Source organism: Artibeus jamaicensis, unplaced genomic scaffold (assembly GCF_021234435.1).
Source record: "Artibeus jamaicensis isolate MK-2021 breed Jamaican fruit bat unplaced genomic scaffold, CSHL_Jam_final contig_464, whole genome shotgun sequence".
NCBI classification, from domain to species: Eukaryota; Metazoa; Chordata; class Mammalia; order Chiroptera; family Phyllostomidae; genus Artibeus; species Artibeus jamaicensis.
In genome coordinates, this window is record NW_026521842.1 from 7,505,678 (window position 1) to 7,526,979 (window position 21,302).

Consider the following 21,302-nt stretch of genomic DNA (forward strand, 5'->3'; position numbering starts at 1 on the left):
TGAAACAGTCAGAATCTACCCTTGGACTGTGTGGTTCCAGGGCCCTGGCTCATGACTGCATGTGAAAACAAAAGAGAATGTGCATGGAATATTGAACTGAAAGAACATGATAGGAGGGTTAATAACCGTAATGTGCTGTAGTGAAATATGCTTCAGCCTTTCATCCACAAACTCAGAAAAAAACACACACACAACCCTTATCATCTTCAATCAAAGTGAAAAAGATGAACCTAAAAAGCATGTTTTCTGCTTGGGGCAGATGGTATTAACATTTGTTCTGACATTAACAAATAACAGAAAGAAAATAATATATCTCAATGTCTGTTGTATTTCTATCTTCTTTATCAAGGAGAATGATCTTTAAGCTCAGAAGGGTTGAATAAATATAGTTTAGAAGGAACTGAAGTATGAGATAAGTAAGGTGATAGCAGGAGACCATCTCACTGTTTTAAAATGAATTCGAGTCTCCAGGCCTAAACAAATTATATCCCAGAGTATGGAGAGACTTTGCAGATATAATCTAAGAGTAACTGTCAGTAATCTTTAAGGGATCCTGGAGAATAGAAAAGGTACTGGTACAATAAAGGTGGAAAAATAGTATTCCAATTTTTCAACATGGGAAAAAATATTCCACGATCTACAAATCAACAAGCTTGATTTTGCAACATGGTAATATTCTAAAGTGATCAGATGGATGATTTGCGTGCCCTTAGAAAAGGAAGTGGTGATCACTAGGAACCAGGACAGATTCACTCTTTTTATAGGTTTAAGGACTGGTGAAAGTGGGGACACCATGCACACAGTGAAGGCTAGGAGGGCAACCTGCAGGCTCCTATTACCCCATGGGTCACCAAGGTTGGTTTAGACACTACACCTATCTGATAGAGTTCTTTTTGCTTTACACTCCATGAAGTTGCACATTTGCTCAGGGGGAAACACCAGCTAGAGCAAAACCTTGTTATGGACAAGGAAATACAAATCCTGTGCCTCCCCATAGCTTCCAAACAAATTCAAATCCATCTGTCATTTATATTAATTAGGGCAAGCAGATTTACAAAGTCTCTTATTCTTGGGATTTGATGGGTAAGACAGTGTTTTTAAGAGAACAAATGCCTGACTGACCATTCATCTCAAAAATGCTTCAATTTATAAATCAACATCCTTCCGACTATATCCTTCTCTTCAGAGAGTTGCATAAGTCATCAGGACTCTCCCCAGTGTCACCTCCTTAGAGAGATCTTCTCTAACCACCTGATATAAGACAGCATTTGCCCCCATCATACTCTGAGCACCTTATTTTGGTTTTCTATACAGTTTTTGTCACTATCCAATATTATATAATATCTGATATTCTATATTCTAGCTACCACAATCTGACATTGTATTATATGCATTATGAGATGCATATGTGTATGTGTCTGTGGATCTGTCTCTCTGTTTCTGTCTGTATTTATGTCTCCTCTTGCAGAGCCGACAAATTCTATGTGAATGTTACCCCTGCATTATGTAGTAGCCCTACACATTTGAATGTCCACTGTGTAAGGGCAGAGACTCTGTTATCTGTTTTACCAATATGACCCTAATCACTAGAATAGTACTAAAATGCAGTTGTGCTCAATAAATACTTATGGCTTAAAATATTTATCTAATGTATGTTAACCTGGAGAATGGTCTCTAGAGGTTACATGGCTCTGTCCTTGGCCCCATCCAAAATATCAACTCTGACCCAGATAAGGAGAAAGAAAATAAGAGAATTTATTCTGAGTCAATGTCAATAAAAACATTTATTAATATTAATATCATCATCATCATCACCACCATCCTCTACTATGCAATAGGCACTTACATTATTGTGAATGCTCACAACAAACCTAAAAGGTAGAAATTATTATTATCTTCATTTTTATTATAAGCAGACTGAGCTTGGGAAGTTTAAATAGCATGCCACATCAGATGGGAGGTACACAAAGCTGGAATTAAAAACTAAAATTTGTCTCACTACAAACTGCATGCTTTTTTTTTTTCAGATTTCATTTATTTATATTTTTTTTAGATGGAGGGGAAGGGAAGAAGTAAGACCGGGAGAGAAACCTCGATGTGCAGGAGAAACATCCACCAGTTCCCTCTTGCATACTCCCAACTTGGGACTTGGCCTGCAACCCAGGCATGTGTCCTGAATGGAATCAAGCCAGCAACCTTTTGTGTGTGGGACTACGCCCAACCCACTGAGCCACACCAGTCAGGGCTGCATACTTTTTAAAAAGAATACTGTGTAACACTTATGAAACATGGAAAACCTACTTAAAGCTGCAGCTGACAGAAAAACTAATACATTAGATGAAAAAATCAGGATTTTATAAGAGTTTAACAGATTTGAATGGCAGGTCAGAATTCAAAACCATATATATTAAGCATAAAAATAAAGTGCCATATGCCAATTTTAAGAATCAAATGCATAGGTATATGGCAGGGGTAGAGGGGAGAAAACAGTTGTATACTTAAATAGGCCAAGTGGCATCAACTGACCACAAGCACAGTCTGAACCAACATTAAGATGTGGCTATCAAACTAAAACAATACCAAACTGTATTATCAGAGACTTGGAAAAGGAAAGGGGAATCCAGTTCTATTCCGAAGAAGCTAGACCAGGCAACCCACACCCAAAATCAAGTGTCAAGGGCCCTACAATGGTGAAAATCATGTTATGAACAAAATGATTAAAGGGCGTGGTAAGGTTGGCCTAAGAACGAGACCAGGGGATAAAATAACCACCTGCAAGTCTGAGGGAGCATCACAACAAAACAAGAGGACATTCTGTGTTGCTCCTCATGAGTGAAGCCATACGAAATAAGTTTGGCTAAAGGTACAAAGCTTAATAATAATTAAGATGCCTTCTGAGCTATGAGCTCCCAGTCAATCTATCAGGGAAGATATTCAAGCAGAGCTTGCTTGACAACCTGGCTCAACACTTTAGTATCTATCTAAAGAGGTGGGAAATTACATTGATTTTGTGTTGTGGGTTTTTTTCCAATTCATCTTCCTTCTACATAGACTGACCTTATTTTCTGAACCCTAAACCAAACCTGTGGTCCTATCGAAGACTTTGTGTTGCTTCTGGATTTGAAAGACAGTCTAGTAGATATAGTGTTATTAAAATACTGAGTTTCTGAAAGATCTCAATGATTAAAATAATGGGGAAATACATGAAATTGGGACTTTCCTAGGAAAAGAAAAAGGTAAATTCACTCTAAGGCAGGCATTTTTCTCTCTCTGAGTAAACATATTTTAACAAAATAAGTGGAAACTTGGGTAAATTTCACCTTTTTTTTTCCTAGCACAAGAAGTTTTCTTAAACTATGGCCTCTTCCTCTGAAGGCTGAGTACCAAAATAAAACTACCTGTTTCAGTTCATTCAATAATCAAGAAGCCCTAGGAAACACTCCTGAAGCATAGGAAAATTCCAGGCCCTCCTACGGAAGCTATGCCAACCTTTCCCTTGTGATATCACTTCCACCCCTGTCAGGATGCTCCCATCTATACAGCTTCTTGAGGCTCCACACTATCCTGGTTCTTCAGCCTAGACCAGAGTGCCCCCTTACCAAGTCCCCACTTACTACGGTCCTTGCACCAAGAGATGGGTGGGTTAAAAAACTCCCACCACCACCCTTAGCCAAAGCTGGACTCTCTCCTTTGCCCATGGGAACCAATCAGACTGATTAAGGCTCTGCAATTCCAGATATCATGCATTGGGCTGGTATCCACAGTTTCTTATTAGATGCTATGTTCTTTTCAATAGACTATTTTGTTTCACGCTGACAGTCATTTTTCACCCTGCATGGCAGAATTTCAAAGCCAAGAATCCTGTATTACACAGTAAACAAATAAAATTAGACTCAAAATTGCCTTTTTTGATTTTGATATATTAATCAACTCTTCAGGAAAGCTTCTAAACATTTTCGATTAGATCAGGAACAGGCTGGCAACATTTTCCAACTTTAAAAAAAATCAGACTCAGTTAAAGGTTTGTTTTCTATTCCTCTGATACTCTATATTACATACTTGCAACTGTTTCTGTTTTAGGTTAGATTGATTAATAGCATCAGTTCCAAAATATCAGCATGTCCACAGGAAAAAAAAAGTATTTCCATCTGTGATCTTCATTAACCAAGGCAGATCTATCTATTTGGGTGTGTTGGCTGCTTCAGCTGCATCCCTGGGTCCCTGCATTATCTCTGAGACTACAGGCCTCATGGTTGTCATGAAATCAGGTGGTGCACTCTAGAGATACAAGGTAAATAAAGGATCAAATGAGCTAAGGAGAAAGAGAAGTCTTACCACCCTGAAGACCCATCCTCCCTCCTGTACTTTAAATCTAACTTGACTGGGCAGGAAAACTGGTATTTGAACTAACAATGAAAATATGCTTAAAAAAACAGAAAGTAAGGTGTGGTCAACAAGAATGTATTTTTAAAGTGTACTGAACAATCATATTCTTAATAGATTAGATGATGATAGTAGCTAAAGTGCTTGAATTATGTCTATTGTTCATGCAAACAGCTTACCATATATAGTAGAAACTGCACAAAAAACTTGTAAAACATGTAAGTTCTGAAATGTGAAAACAAACATGATCTATTATATAATTTGATGGGGCTGTAGTGTCACTACATTGGAGTTTCACTTCCCTCACTAAAATGAAATACAGAACTTGACAGCTTTCAGCACTTGAAGTTTCTCCTGGAGGATAGAAGGGCTGACCAAGCGATCACAGTTCTGCCCTGGGATTTTTCACACACACATACACACACACTCCACAGCTTTGTTAGTACTCTTTAATACACATGAGACACACTAAAATTTTCAAAAGGAGTTTATTATTTCACTTTGTGTAAAGGCATAAAAGCTGTCAAGCTTATAAGGTCCAGCCTCCCCCCTGTAGCAACATAAACCTCTTGGCCCTCACAGAGGAGCTAGTGATCCAACACGTCTGGGGCTATGGGCCTCATCCATGCCACTTTTGGGTCCTGTCATAGGATTTTCAAAAATCAGGGATGCCTCTACTCTCAGCATAATCTATATTTTAATTCTTTATATCATAAAGGGGAGAAGATTTCAAGATGTCAATAGACAGACTCATAAAAGGACCTCACACTCTTTTTATTTCCTATAAAATGTAATGCCAAATAATAGTTCAATATTATTCATATTGCTTCCAGCATTATGTCTAAAGAAAGAAGTATTTTATCATCCAAAGCTCGTACTGCTCAATTAGGAATTAAGAGAGTGGAAAGGAGTTTCATCTCTACAGAAAAGCGAGTTTCTGCAGGGACTGAGTTGGAGGAAGGTTTCCCAGCAAGTAGGCAGAGTCCTGGAAAAGGTATTACTTGTCTATGGGCAGAAATTAAAAACCCTATTAACTTTCAGTCCCACATTTGTTTTTGCCTTATATGGAACAGTAAACTACAAGTTCTCCCCAATATCTTTCTACAAACATACCTACTAAAAAGTGCTGGCAGGCAGGTGTTCTAAATTAATAGACATTAAATAAGTATTTCTTAAGTTATATGCAGATATTTCTTGTTTTCCTTCCCCATGTAGGTATATAGTAGCCTGTCTACCAAAATAAAAAGGAGTAGGGGTTTTGTTCTTTGATTAAAAATAGTGATCACAGTCTATTAGTCTGTCTATTACAAAGAGAAGAAGAAATCACTACACAGCAATACCCAAGGGCTCAGGCCTCACATGGGGACTTTTCTAAGGGCCTCTCTGAAGAAGCCCCATCTGTTCAGTTCACTCACAATTTGCTTTGCAAAATAACTGATAGAAATACCTCATTGCACCCTAATGCAGGTCCCTAATGGGACCAACCCATTGGCTAACCTCTTGAGGAAACCACAACACTCAAAGAAGAGTTATTCACATAACAAAGAACGGTACTATTCTGTCAGTAACTATACATGGTAAAGGTGTGTAAAGGAATGGTAGCCAAAATGGAGCAACTTATTCAGGAGTGAAATTAATTGAGGAAGATTTTCTGAAGATAGTAAGGCATCCCTATAGACTTGATCATTATCCAATAGCATTTATTTTATAAGGCTTCTATAAACTGTAAATCTGTGATTTACATGAATAAATTAACATCTATAGTAATCATCCAGCAGAAAAATTAAATATATCTGAAGTATGTCAAATTAATTTTTTGTTTCATTTATCACAACACTATCTCAATTCACAAATGTTCAGTCTTCTTAATCTACAGCTGCTATTGCATGATTCTGTGTTCATGACCTTTAAAAACAGAGGAAAGTTAATTCTAAGATAGCTAAATGAAGCATTTTTCTTACAAAAACAATATGTCAGCTCATAGAAGATGGCTGAGCTAATATAACAAACAGTCTACAACATTCCTTGCACTGACTGAGGTAATCCTCCATTCAGGTTGGCCTTCTTAAGTGTACTGCACCCCAGAACAATGGTACCCATAGAGCTTACAAAAAGAAAAAGGAACTGCAATGAAAATGGGACCCCTTTAGATAATTTTGTAATTTAATATTTACATGACTGTACCTAAAACGGTAATAGTATAAAGAAATGTCCCCAGTTAATATAAGTTTAAATACTTACAATTGTCAAAATAGCAGCCATTGGCAAGTGAAACCACAAGAGAAGAGGCCCACACTATGCCTGGTCCTACTGAGCACTTTTCAACCTTGAGCTTGTTCTGGCAACTAAAATCAAAGAATACAAAGAAATCAGAATTATAATTATATAATTTTACATTGTATCAACATATTGAAAATAGGGGAAGGTCAAGTAAAATTGGCTTAAATAATGACTTTTATCATATCACAAAACAAGAGGTCCAGAGGTAGAGTAGCTCCAGGGTAAGTCTACTTCACTGACATCAGATAGGACCTCAGTCCTTTCTATCTGTTCAGTCTATCAATAAAAGCATGTTGGCTTGTCCCCTGAGGCTGGTCCTCCTCAAGGCCCTGAGATGGCTTCTGCAATTTCAGACACCATAGAAATATGACAGCAGTCAAGGCAAAAGTGTTTCCTTCTATACATAAATTTTACCCAGAAGCACCCTACTTTCCAAAGACTCTCCCTCAGTTCTCATTGGCCAAAACTGTGTCACATACTCATCTCCAAATTAATCACTGGAAGGGTTAGAATTAGGATGTCTGGTTTAGACTACTCAAGATTTATCTCCCCTCCTCAAAGCTAAGGGGAACCTCAATTTCCTCTAACACACAAGGCTACCCAATATTTTTAAAAAATTAGGGTACCAATTGCAAGAAAATAAAACTACTGAGGATGACAATGGAGTAAGCAGCCTTAAGTGTCTGCCACATACCCCTAATAAGAATACACATGGCTCAATGATAGAGCTGACACTAACAGTTTAACTGGTGGACAGTACCTTATATCTAAGATTAGGCATTGTTGCTATAGCAGTATGTCTTCACAGAGAGCTGCAAAGACATAAATCTCTCTGTAAAAGGCAGTAAGTGATTATAATTGAAGAACAAATCATTGCTAAATCCATATCATCTACATGGATCCATAATAGGTATTTCCTCTTTTATTGAAAAATCAAGGGTTCCCTTTACTGGAATTTTTAGTTCTAATGAGTTCCAGTAACGGTATCACATTCCAGATGTGCATTTGTAATAAGTTTGTATTGGTTAGTTGGGCTTAATTTACCTAATGAGCCCAAAAAAATGATAAATTGTTTATGCAAATTAAGAATTGTAGTTGTATTTAAAAGTAATTTATTATATAATGTACTACCTGAATATACTCACACATACATTATTTAATTTTTCATTTCATCCCAAATTCTGCATTTATACATGGCCATCTTTCACTTTGAAAAATGATTAAGATAATACTTGCTAAATATATTTTCTAAAGTATTTAATCAATTCTAATGAGAAATAATGTTATTGAACTATTTCATAATTTTTAAGGGATATCAGGAGAGACAATGTACAACTACAGAACAATCAGCTGAGAGGGAGGGCATGCATTCTAATTCTAATAGCATTAATTTGGTGCTCACTGTGTGCCAGGCACTTTTGGTGCTTCACTGTGTGAAGTGTTTAACTCATATTCATTTATTTTATCTTTGTAGTGGCCCTGCAAACTATATGCTATGATTATTCCATTTTCTGATATAGAAACTGAAGCACAGAGTGGTGATATAATTTGTACAAAGTCACACAGCTGGTAAAAGGCAGGGGCAGGATTCAAACATAGACTATGGGACTTCATAGCCAAAGCACTTAAACATAGTAAAATTGCCACTAGTTCCTAAACCTTATTGGAGACACAGTTTCCTAATAAAGGCTGAGTAGAGATCTTTAAGGAAATGTCCAGTCTTAACACTTAAAATGTCTTTAAAGCCATGACCTTACAGACATCCTCTGCCAATTGGTTTATACTAAGGTTGCATTTATCACACAAACAAAACACCAATGTCTGGACACTTACTGTTTAGTAACAATAAACACAAGATGACAAGAGGCACTCTGGTGTGCTGCAACAATTTTTAAAACATGCGATACCTGACTGTTCAGTTAGGGGCACTGACCTCTTTCCCTTAGACTGTCAAATAAAAATAATGACTACAGCAACACAACAATAGCTCTCTGGTGTGAATGAATCAAAATTATACCTATGTTTTGTTGGATCAGCAAAAATTTTATTTTTTGACATGCCACAGAACTTCAGTAATTAGTTTATGTGTGCCATTAGATGAAAAAGGTTGAAAGTCACTGATCTAGAGAAAGAAATAACTAAAAAGTCAACCATGGTATACAAGTCGCAGGAAAAATACATCTCCTTGGAGGAATAAGGTTGCAGTTTATCAGACCAAAATTCATGAATTGCCCCAGACACTGGTGTGAAACCTGCCTTGAGGGCAGGCTACAGAACTAAGTTCCCCACAATATGGTTTCTGAATTAATACAAGATGCTCCAAAGACTTTGACATTTCCTGATAAAGCGATGGAAAATTCTTCCCTCTTCAGAGCAAACTGTATCTCCTTTGTCAGGACCTCCTAAAGGAGCTAGAATTGAATTATTTTAAACCATCTCACCAAACATAATTATGAATACTTATAAGATTCCTCAAAATATCTTCTTTGGGATATCCAGGCACAGAGACAAAGAGAAACAAAGTAGAGGTCTACATTTGCAGGAGAATTAATATTATTTCTATTTCTCCAAACACTGGGAACTACCCATTAGAGTGGCCTACCATTCAGCTTGTCTGAAGGGTAAAATTTTAAATCTAAATAACTTAAGTCTCAAATCTTATTTTAATAATATAAGAAGGCTTGGACAGTATTTTCCTGTGGTCCATAGAACAGTCTGTACTTGCTATACTTTTTCACTGTATGTAAAGAGGGATATCAAGTGGTCTAAGTTCTGGAAGACTCTGTCTCATCAGTTGTATTTTTTTCAGCCCATGACCCCTGATGGGATGACCCCTGATGGGATGGCTACAGGAATAGAGTACAAAGGATAGAAAACTTCAAACTACTCATCTTCTTAAATAATCCCTTGAATAATTTCAACAAACTTTTGTAAGGATCTATTTTCTTTGGTTTAGAGACAGTTTTCTTTTGGGTACACAGTAATATCTCAATTATCTCCAATAGTTAAGGGATATAATAATGTTTTGAACAAAAAATAATTTATGTGGAAGGAAAGCTGTGGGACTGGGTCAAAAAGGTAAAGGAATTAAAGGAAAAAAAAACTCAGCCACAAAAAAACAGTGTGGTGATTACCAGAGGGAAAAAAGGTTGGGAGGAGGTAGAAAAGAATGTAGCAGGGATAAATGGTGATGGAAGGCTTGATTTGGGGTGGTGAACACACAATACAATATATAGATGTTCTATTATAGAATTGTACACCTGAAACCTAAATAAATTTTTTAAACAATGTCACCACAATAAATTCAATAAAAATAAAATAAAATTTAAAAAATACTAATTTATGTATCATATTATATGTTTGTAGATATTATGTATGTATGTAGGCATGTTGTTTTATAGACTAATTTGCTTTTATATTGCATTCTTTTTATATTAAATAGTAAATTTAACTTGTTATTCCTGAACAAAAAAGTGACAAAAAAAGTTCAAATAAATTTGCTATGGTATGCAAGGGTTATTTTATAACAACTTTTTATTCCCAGTCAGGGAGTAAAAATGCTTATTCAACATGCTTAGGTTGCAGTTTGGTCTCCAGTTGGGGAGCATACTGAAGGCAACCAGTTGATGTTTCTCTGTGGCATTAATGTTTCTCTCCCCTCTTTCTCTCTCCCTTCCCCTCTCTCTAAAATCAATAAGCATGTCCTTAGGTGAAGATTAAAACAAAAAGTTAGTTACAGCTTGTTTACATCTATGATTTGAAATGTATTCCATATAAAAGTGCTGGGCACTTTTATTCCCATACACTTGTGATCTTTGTTCTATATTTATGAATAGATAAATTAAGAAGAGCTTTATGAAATTTTATATGAAGAAAGAAAGGTTAGGCAGCTGGAAAACTGTACAGAAAGCCACTAATAACAAGAACCATCTGCCTTTTTGTAAATATTTCTTAAATCAGAAAATCATGAACTTCTTTGGGGGTTGTTTCTCCCCTTAGCTCCTTACCCCAGTCAGATTCTACAGAGTAAGGAGAAAATTAGAGAAATTATTACTCTGCCTTGCCTGACCCATTGAGTTTATAGTAAAGTAGTTAAGGCTAATAACAAAATTAATCAATAGCAAAGTCAAGAAAATATGAACCAAAATAACAAAATGCATTCTGTAACAGCAACACCTTCAGAATCAAGGGAAGTGAAAGCATCATGAATTGGTTAAAGCCTGGGTAGGAGAGTCTCAGCACCTCAGTTCTTAGCCTGGTCAGGCTCTTCCAAACCAGGCTCAGTTCCTAGCCTCGTCACACAAGTTACTTAACTACTCTAGGTCACGTTTCTTCACCTGTGAAGCGGGACTCAAAGGGTTATGATAAGAAACAAGCCATCAGATTGAGAGCACTTGTCAAAGTGCTTGGCATGTATGCAAGCAAGTTGTTGCTAATCTAATTAACTGAGGAATAAGATTATCCAACTGAAGCACAAAATTTGAACGGAACGTTTTGATCTGAGAATGTCTTTACTTTCACATGTTAACATAATTTATTTAAGCTCTTTCTTTCATGAATTCCTTTTTGGAAATTTAATTCCAGAAGTAATATGCATATTTTTTTAAATAAAAAAATGCTGAATAAGTTAAAAATGAGAGTCCTTTCCACATCCCAAATACCAACTGTGATTATTCTTACTTTAAAAATAACAACTATTACCCTGGCTGGTGTAGCTCAGTAGATTCAATGCAGGCCTATGAACCCAATGGTCGCTGGTTCAATTCCCAATCAGGGCACATGCCTGGGTTGTGGGTTGGGTCCCCACTGAAGGGCCTGTGAGAGGCAACCACACATTAATGTTTCTCTTCCTCTTTCCTTCCCTTCCCCTCTCTCTAAAAATAAATAAATAAAATTATTAAAAAATAAAAATAACAACTATTTTTGGTTGGGTATATGTTTCTAATCCTTCTACATGTTTAACAAAAACAGATGTGGTTATTTATAATATTTAAAATAGGACTTTAACCATGTTATAAAAATTCTATTAATTATTTTTTTTCATTTATCAATATATCTTGGATATCTTTCAGGTTATGTTAATATGCTAGTGACATAAATTTACTATTAAACTTTAAGGAAACATAAGTTAAATGATAAAAACAAGGACACAAAGTGTTCTTTCATCATTGTTTAACTTTTAATTGTGATAAAGGCATTGTAATTATGTTGTGCTTTTTTAACTCTACCATTTAAAGATATCTACTGAAATATTTACAGATAAATATATTATGCCTATCACTGGCTTCAAAATAATTGGAAGAGGGATAGAGAGTAAAAAACTTGAAAATAAACATAAATAAACATAAAGAAAATAAAACAAAACTGGCCATGAGTTGATAATTAAGCTAGTTGGTGAGTATATGGGTGATACTTACTATTCTCTATATTTTTAAATATTTTTGAAATTTTCCATAATAAAAATTTAAACATTTTAGTCTTAAAAGTATCTACTAAATGTCAAACAGCCATCCATTTAATTACAGCAATTGTTTTCTGATTAGATAAGTTAACCAACGACACTAATCCCTCCTAACACCTATCCCCCAAGTAGCACAAACAAACAAAAAACTTAGCTTCCTTGCAGTTTGAATGTTGTTATAAAAACCCAAATAAAATAACCAGACCAGAGAAGCAACGTTCACTAGTGTTATGGGAAGTATTCACTGACTACTGTAAATTATAAACTATTACAATTGTTGCTTTTTAGAGTTAACAAATAAGTATTTTCCTTTTTCTCTTATGTTAGAATTATTGCAACTGGATCAAAAAAGAAAAAACAGTTTTTAGCCTATGCACAGACATGAAATCAAGATAATGTTGAATGCTGTTTATCCACATAAAAAGACACACATGGTCTGGAGTGCACTCACCCAAACTCTGACTACTGAAGCCAAGAGAAGGCTTTTGTTAGGCCACTGGAGCAGAATAATTTTACAGTTTTTAGTTTGTATTTTGCTCTATGCACACCTCAATAGTTCCAAGAAGGAAGCGAACACCTTAATTTCATACAGGGCACAGAGTGGAAGCTGCTTGGATTCTCAGTTCTTCCTCACTCTTGTTAAAGTCTATACTGTCTAAAGAGGTAAGTCTATTTGGCCTGAAGGCAAATGGGAAAGCCAGAGTACCTTCTAAAGTAGCAAACAGGAAGAAGAAATGGTTTCTCCATATTGGGAAGAGGTCAGGATTCAGAAAATCTCATGACACAGAGAATCTAGCAAGACAAGGGACAGTCTGTGCGGTGTACCTAAAGAGGTTGCACACTTAGCTGCCAGTCCTTTCAAAGATTCCTGAGCACTGAGCATGGACTAGAGGTCATGGAGGAGGAGAATCTAAAAGGACAAAACTGCCTATACAATGGCCATCTCCACATCATCCAGTGACCAGAGCAATCTTCACCTGCACTTTGCATCATTTAGGGTCTTGAATCTTGGCACAATATTTGGGACAGGAAAGTGCTAATAAATATTTAGATTTAATTCCTGACAGTCCAGAAGTAGGATGAGATCTTAATTTGGTTTTAATTCGGTTTAAAGATAAAAAAGATGTTCAACGGTCTTTATAAATCTGGGCATTTGTTAATTCACACAGACTACTCCATTTAGAAAAGCAACCATGCCAATAAAAGTGGCTATATAAGCAATCCAAATCCATGCTCTAATAATAACCATTTTTCAAAGCTACACAGTTTTGTACATTTGGTAAGATGTTTTCACATATATTACCTCATTTGATCCTTACAAAATTAATAGAGTTCAGTAGCTCCTCTCCCTCCCTCTCTCTCTCTCTTCCCCTCTCCATCATTTCTGTTAGAAACATGAGGAAAAAATTATTCAATACTTCACTTAAAAACATTTATGCAAAGCTGTACTTTGTAAGATCAATTTCACAGAACCCAATGCCAAGGATGAATTCATTTCTTAAGGGGCTGCAATTTAGGCTGCCACCCAATGAACAAAGCTAACAAAACAGAGAAAAAAAGAACAAAACAAAAATAACAACAACAAAAAAATCACCTCTATGCATATTGGGAAAGAAAAGATTACAACACTTGCACGCTTTCTTATTGGTAGAAACATTTACTTTTCTTAAAACAACAGTAGGTATAAAATTTATTTAAAGAATATTCTTTTAGCGCTAACTTCTAAAGCCAAAGGATTGAAGAGTTTGCTTCTGAGGAATGGGAGTTGGGGGAGTGAAGAGAGACTTCCATTTTCTACCTTATGTGTTTCTACTTTTATGTGCTGATTACAATGAAATATATTACTTTTGTAATATATTATAATTGAAAAAACTAATTGTTTTTTAATGAAAGGAATCTAATATTTCAGTAGACTCATTTCCTCTTTATCACAAAACATCATTACTAGTTCTATTTCATACCTTACAAGGATTCAGAAAAAGAACCTTCATTTCTTTCTTTTAATTATTCACTTTTGTCTTTAAAAATCCCTGTCTTGGCCTATCCATGTCCTCTAGGCGAGGAACTTCTAACTGTGGCAAGAACACCAGACAAGGACTCAGAACAAGCATCAGAATTAAGAGTCCACTCCCCATCAGCCTATACCACCTGGCAAGTATATACAAGGCTGAAGGTACCTGCCATTGGTTTTTCAGGCATACTCGAAACAAACAGGTAGAAATCTAGGAGAGCAGGTTTTTGTTTGTTTCTATTTTAAACTTGTAACAGGAAAAAAATTCCAAAAGGCAAATGCATTTTGATGTCTGCAAAACTTACTACAAATAACAGAATAGCTACAGACAATTAAGAGTCCTCGTAAGAGAAATGATGGGTTTTATCTCTTTGTAATGTTGAAGCTCATATTCTTGGAGCGGTAGAGGAAAATATGACAACAAGAACCACTCATTTGGCTTGATTCAAAGTCCCCACAGCCTCCGTTTAACTACTGACTTTGACTTCTATAACCAGACCACTTCTTTTTTATGAGAACATCTGGTATGGGAAGAGAAGACTGTTTAGTCTCTTCAGTCCTCTGATTTAAAACCCTTCTTTTGTTCCTTATTACTTACAAACACACAATTTCCCCTCGGGGAAAATATACAACATCTGAGCTGCTGCCTGAGTTCCACAATTACATGTTGCCCAAACACTTCATTTCCACATTTCTTTTTTTTCTGAAAAACTCATCCGTTCCTCACAAATGTCTTTCAGGTTTAGACAAGGTGGCTTCATTTGCATAAATTGGCCTTTAAAAAATTTTTTTCTCTTCATAACCCCCATAGCAATTGAACTTCTTTAGAAACCTCTATAGAAAGTCCAAAGATACCGTATTGCTTAACTGAACAGAACATTTTGAATAGAATTAGTATAGGAAAATAACCTGATTTTGGTACCATGTTCTTGGTTGGCCTTTATTTTTTTTTCTTCTGTAAAAAGAAAAAAATTTAAATGTCAACTCAGCTAGATAAAATTGGCTAGGTACTCTACTGCTTATAAGTTATTAAAGGATGTATATAATTTTAAAAGATGCAGTCTCACCCATTTTAAAGAGCAGGTTTTTGTTTCATTTATTCATTCAGTAAGTGTTTGCTGAGTATATTAAGAACTGCTTGAAATTGTGAAATATTCAGGTAACCATAAAACTCAGAGCTGCCCTCCTGTACCTGCAGTCATGTTAGGTAAACATTAAGAGGTAGTGTATAATTAAATATTCAAAGTATGAAACAGTCCTTTAGGCAGTAAGGGGGGGGTGGTCATCATTTTCAGTTGATTTAGAGGAAGATAAAATTTCAGTTGGGTTCTAAGAGATAGGCAGGATGTAAAAGTTGCAAGAAGCAAAAGCATTATTCCAGGCATCATTCCAGAAATAGAAAACAGTAAGAATATTTACATGGAAGATAAGTCTGGAATGTTTAGAGGCATAGTGAGTAGATCACTTTGACTAGAGGAGACTAAATTGAGGCATAGGAGACAGAGCTCAAAAGCTAGGAGATAAGGCTAAGAGGCCAGTATAGGAAGCCTGATGGTCAGTCTGGATTGGATCTCACAGATGATAGAATTAACTACTTAAAATGGGGAATTAAACTAAAAGAAATTAGGAAAAGTAATCTAAAAGAATGTGATGATGTGAAGGTCAGACTTTCTCTCTCTCTCTTCTATTTTCCCTTCCTCCATTTCCCTACTTCACTTTCAGCTGGAGTGTTCTTAAAGATGACACAATTTCAACTGTGCAATTTTAAAATGTCATTCTCCTGCTTAACACAATTCAATAGTTTCACAGCAACTTTCAAAATCCTATCAACTTTAAGATCTGGCCCTAGTTTGCCTCTCCAAACTTGTCACTTACACAACAGGCATTATTCAAATTCCTTCCCATCTGACTGAAACACTACTTTGTTCTTCCTTCCCCTTTTCCTTTTTTTTCTAGCATTCTCTTAACTCATCTTGCCAACTCTGTTTTAGATGTCACTTCCCCAATGAAGGCTCTCCAATCCTTTCAAATCCAGATTAGGTTCCTTGCCATAACTCATTTCTATGACAACACTTAGGACATACGTCCTTGTCTGTGCCATACCATGGGAAGGGGAGGACAGCAGTTTTCCCCAATATGTATCAAAGGACTGGGAACATGAGGTTATTAAAAATAAGTGTTAAAGAATGAAAAAGGCAAGAGACAAAAAACAGGAGTCTAAGGCAGTCATAAAGTAGTAAAATTTAGCCATTAAATTCAGGGATAAATTCCTTGTACCAATGGAAAAGACAGAATGAATGGGGCACAATAAAAATAAAGTTAAATGTAAAGTTCAGAAATCTGAATTCTGAGTTGATGCAATTTGGTATATATAATTAAGAGATTATCCTGGCTGGTGTAGCTCAGTGGATTGAGTGCCGGCCTGCAAACACAAGAATCGAGGTTCGATTCCCAGTAGGGCACATGCCTGGGTTGCACACCAGTTCCCAGCATGGGACGCACGAGAGGCAACCATACATTGATATTTCTCTCCTTCTCTCCTTCCCTTCCCCTTTAAAGATAAAAAAATAAAATAAAATAAAAATTCATTTAAAAAAAAGACTTAAAAAAAAGAGATTCATCTAGCTTAGTAGTTTCCTACTTGTGGCTGACCATCAAAATCCTCCAGAAACCATAAATAATTTTTGTTTCTGATATGTTTTAATTTCCTCTGGTCATTGTCATAACCATTGACTGATTCAGGAATTAATTACGTGGATGTTTCAAAAGGCCCCTTCCAGCACTAATGCTCTAATGTAAGATAGCCAGGAGATAACCTTAAACAAATAATTGATAGGACTTGATAAGTAACTGAATGTAACAGCAGAAGGGATGTATTATACTAGGTCTTTAAGCTAACTGACCTAGAGTCCCAATTTGCATATAACAGGCAACCAATAAATACTTGCTTGTTAAATGAAATATGGGAGCAGGAACAAGGAGCACATCCTGAGAGAAAGGGTAGATTTGATGTTGAATATGAGTTTCTCAAATGACACTCTACCAAGTATTTGTCCTGAGGGCTATGTCAACATAATGCTCTTCTTTCCTGCCTTAAATAGATATTCGTCCTTGGCGTTGCTGTTTTGGCTTTTATAAGGATTATCTCTTCTTTGGGTTATAACACCTAATTTCTCTTAGAATTACCCTCTCCCATTTTGTATACTCATAGGGATTATAAATCAGGTCTTGTTCTCACTTAACTACGACTCTATGAGACTCTCTTCTATTAGAATGTCCCAAGAACAAAGAAATCAGTGGTGCTCATCATTCTTGAGTAGGTACTAAATTAATTCCTGCTTCCTAAATCCTTGGATTACCCTAGTTTCTGTCCTTTTAACTTGGCTTTATTCTCAGACCATCATTACTTCTATGAACTATTTAGTATCCTTTTAATAAATCATCATTTTATTTAATAAATAATTATCAATTTCTGGTACTTACCAAACAAACCAAATAACAGAAACTAATACAGATAGTAAGAGAAGGAGAAAAAGAGAGAGGGAGGGAAATGCAAGCCATATATGTAATTGTAAATTTTCTAGCAGCTGCATTAAAAAACAGATGCTAGGTTTTATTTAAACTAATCCATCCAAACTATGTGTAATTGATATGAAAATATAAGGTATTTCACTTCTTTTTTTACTCTTTGAAATGTGGTATGTATGGGTATTTGACACTTACAACCCATGTCCACTCAAATGCTAAATTTTCAGCTTAACGTGAAATGCAGTCCTTCCAAAACAATAAAATGGGTATAAGAGGAAAATAGTTTACACTGCTAGTTTTCAAATGTAACTAAAATTACTTAAGTATTCAGTTTCTTAGTCATATTTCAAGTGCGTGGTAGCTACATAGAAGTAGGCCTACTTAAGGGACTGTACAGCCTTATCTACAGGGTGGGGCAAAAGTAGGCTTACAGTTGTGAGTGTGTGAAAGTTTATCCTTGTATTGGTACCAATTATTACATTATTGTCCATACAAACAACTGTAAACCTTCTTTTGCCCCACCATCTATAAATGGCTACAAGAACAAAGAGTCTCGGGGGACATCTCCTTGATACATCTAGTAGTTGGAAGGAATTAGAGGTTCTCACACTTCCAACAAATTTCATTATGAAAGGATTCAGAATTGTATGAAGACCTATATAAATATCTCTTCCCCAAAATAATGTTTCCTTGCTTGTGTAACTAAAACAGGTTAAACATTCTTGAGTTTGAGATCTACCCTCTGTATTCTACAATTTAGTAGCTTAGAGATGAAAGAGTTATCTTTCCTGTCAGGGAGTTTAATTCAAAGTTAAAATTACATGATTATGTACTCTTAAATCACTTCTCATTAATTACATGTTTAGTAGATTTTTAAAATTTATTTATTTTTTAGAGAAAGAGGAAAGGAAGGAGAAAGAAAGGGAGGGTAACATCAATGTGTGCTTGCCTTTCACGTGCCCCCTGCCAGGAACCTGGCCTGCAACCCAGGCATGTGCCCTGACTGGGAATCAAACTTGCAACCCTTTGATCAAAGGCTAGCACTCAATTCACTGAGCCACACCAGCCAGGGCTCATTTATCACATTTTGATGGGTGGGAAGAGATTTTAAAGATTAGCTTTAATTGTAAGTAGTTTCACTGTCAAAAATGTAAAATTTTGAGTGGCAGGTTGAAGAATTTGATCTTCATCCCTCAGAAAATAAGTTATTATACATTTTGGAGTAGAAGAGTGGCAAAATGAAGCACTGTGTCTGGAAAACAAATCAGAATCCAGTGTGCAAATACACTAGTAACAACAGAGTTCTGTAGAGATGTGCAGCTTCTAGCATCCTTAGCTGATATATATATGCTCTTATTTCTGTCAGCAATTATTTTATTTTCCTCTTACACTGACAAGACAAGCAGTCATCTTGCAAGATCTAATTGAAAGTCAGCTGTTTGCTGGATGCAGATGTCAGACTGATTCACTTCACCTCTGACCCCACAGAACTTCTTTCTAAATCCTGAACAAAAATCAAATTCATACAGAAAGTAGAATAGTGGTTGCAGGGGAGGAAGGGAAATGGGGAATTATTGTTTAATTGGTGCAGTTTCCATTTTACAAGATGGAATGTTCTGGGGATGCATGGAGTGCTGGTAGCACAGAACTGATTAGGCCTTTCCCCAGCCTAATTCCTTTCAGATCACAACTGAAATATAACATACTTAAGCGATCTTCCTTTTTCCAGGCCAGATGGTTTAGGTACATTTGCTATTCCTTCTCACAAATTCCATACTTTTCTTATAGGGCTCTCATTCCAATTGTAATCTATAGCTAATTATGTGGTATTTTAGTTTGCTAGGGCTTCCATAACAAAATAGTATGGACTGAGTGGCTTACACAACAAAACTTTATGCGTATTTTATCACAGTTCTGTATGTTAGAAGTTCAAGGTCAAGGTACAGGCGCATTTGGTTTCTCCCAAGGCCTCTCTCCTACCTATTCCATGTCCTCACATGACCGTTCCTCTGTGCATGTGCATACCTAGTGTCTCCCTGTGTGCCCAAATTTCCTCTTCATGTAAGTACACCAGTCAGATTGAATTAGGACCTACCCTATGGGTCTCACTTCAGTTAATCACCTCTTTAAAGGCCCTATCTCCAAATACAGTCATATTCTGAGACAAAATTCTAATGACTTTGGAGGAACACAATTTAACCCATAACATGTGATTACCTCTGCTGTTCCCATTTGGTAAACTCTATGACAACCATCTTGTTCTCCTTTCAGGATTTTAACAGTTATTTTTTTCCTCTTTTTAGAACAGTCTACCTCCAACTCTTCATACAACAGGTTTTTTTCAACTTCCAAGCCTTAGCACCATCACGTGACAAGAACCGTTCCAGGCCGCCTTATTTAAAGTAACCATAAAAATCCCTTTATCACATCACTTTCTTTCTTCCATGGCACACACGAGAACATCAGCTCCAAGGAAAGGTTATGTGTTTTTCCAAACTACTGTAGCCTAGATATTAGCCCAGTGTCTCATGTAGAGTTATGAACGAATGAGTTTCTATAACCACTTACCACGTTATGACTTTACTTAATCCATTGAGAAAACCTGCCCAAGAGGGGTTGCACTTTTATGCAGCTTCCTGAATCTCAGCTCTAACACTAGCTGTGAGAACTGACAAGTCCCTTAGCCTCTGTGGGCCACAGGTTCCCTAATACCTAATACCATACAACAATACCTTCTTCAGAGTTCTTATGAAAATTAAAAATAATATACATATGGTACCCAGCACAAGAATTTGGCATATAGTGCAGACTATCAACTGAAATGCTATTAGGTTGGATGTTTTCCAAAGTGTGGCACCTGTGGATGGTGTGGAAAATGCCTTTTTAGGTGGTATAGAGCATCAAACCTATTCTCATTTCGATTTGTCAGATTAAAATAACATCTTCTCATCATGCCTTTGCTAACTCTTGCTATTCTTCCTATTTAACAGAAAGATGACTTAGGTTCAAAGACACATACAACAGTTCGTGTGAATTTAACATTTTCTCTCATATTTTCGAGGCCAGACTGAGTTTAGATCCACCTCCCTCACCCTGACTTTGGGCTACCTAAGGAACCTCTCTATACCTCAATTTACTCAAGTGCAACGCGGTGATTAAGGACAGTATCACCCCATGGGTCTCGTGAATATAAAATAAACTATTACACTTAAAGCGACGCAGAACATAGGAAGGCCACCATCCATGTTAAAAGCCTGTGAAAGAAACTGTGCAGGCGGGATAGTGTGGCACCCCTCTCAAAGGTCTCACCAGGACAACTGAGTCAGCGAGGCCGGGCAGGACGGAGTCTGAGAGGCCGGGCGGCTCTCGCGACTGCCAGGCCACTCACCTCCTGGTGCGGGGCCTCAAGAGCACGGCCGAGACCCGCGAGAAACCAGTGCTCACACTTCGGGTTCTTTGGGGTCTCCCTCAGTCTATTAAGACTCTCTCATCCCTGCGTGGGCAGTCGCGCCCTTACCCTGAGCTTTCTGGGACGGTAAGTACTCCCTCAAGCGACGCGCGAAAAGCCCGGGAAAGTGCGGGCGTGGAGCACAAGGGCGGGGCCCGGAGGCGGGGAGACGCGTGCTACGTCCCGGGCAC

General features: G+C 36.7%; 1 long non-coding RNA gene across 1 annotated transcript; it reads right to left on the reverse strand.

Annotated features, from left to right (window-relative positions):
* Positions 1-6,148: 6,148 nt before the first annotated feature.
* On the reverse strand, positions 6,149-21,243 carry LOC119047109 (uncharacterized). Its single transcript, XR_005082081.2, has 3 exons — positions 21,181-21,243; positions 6,625-6,728; positions 6,149-6,288 (listed from the first exon to the last, which is right to left on the reverse strand). It is a non-coding gene; the product is annotated as an uncharacterized LOC119047109 (long non-coding RNA).
* Between the last annotated feature and the right edge of the window lie 59 nt (positions 21,244-21,302).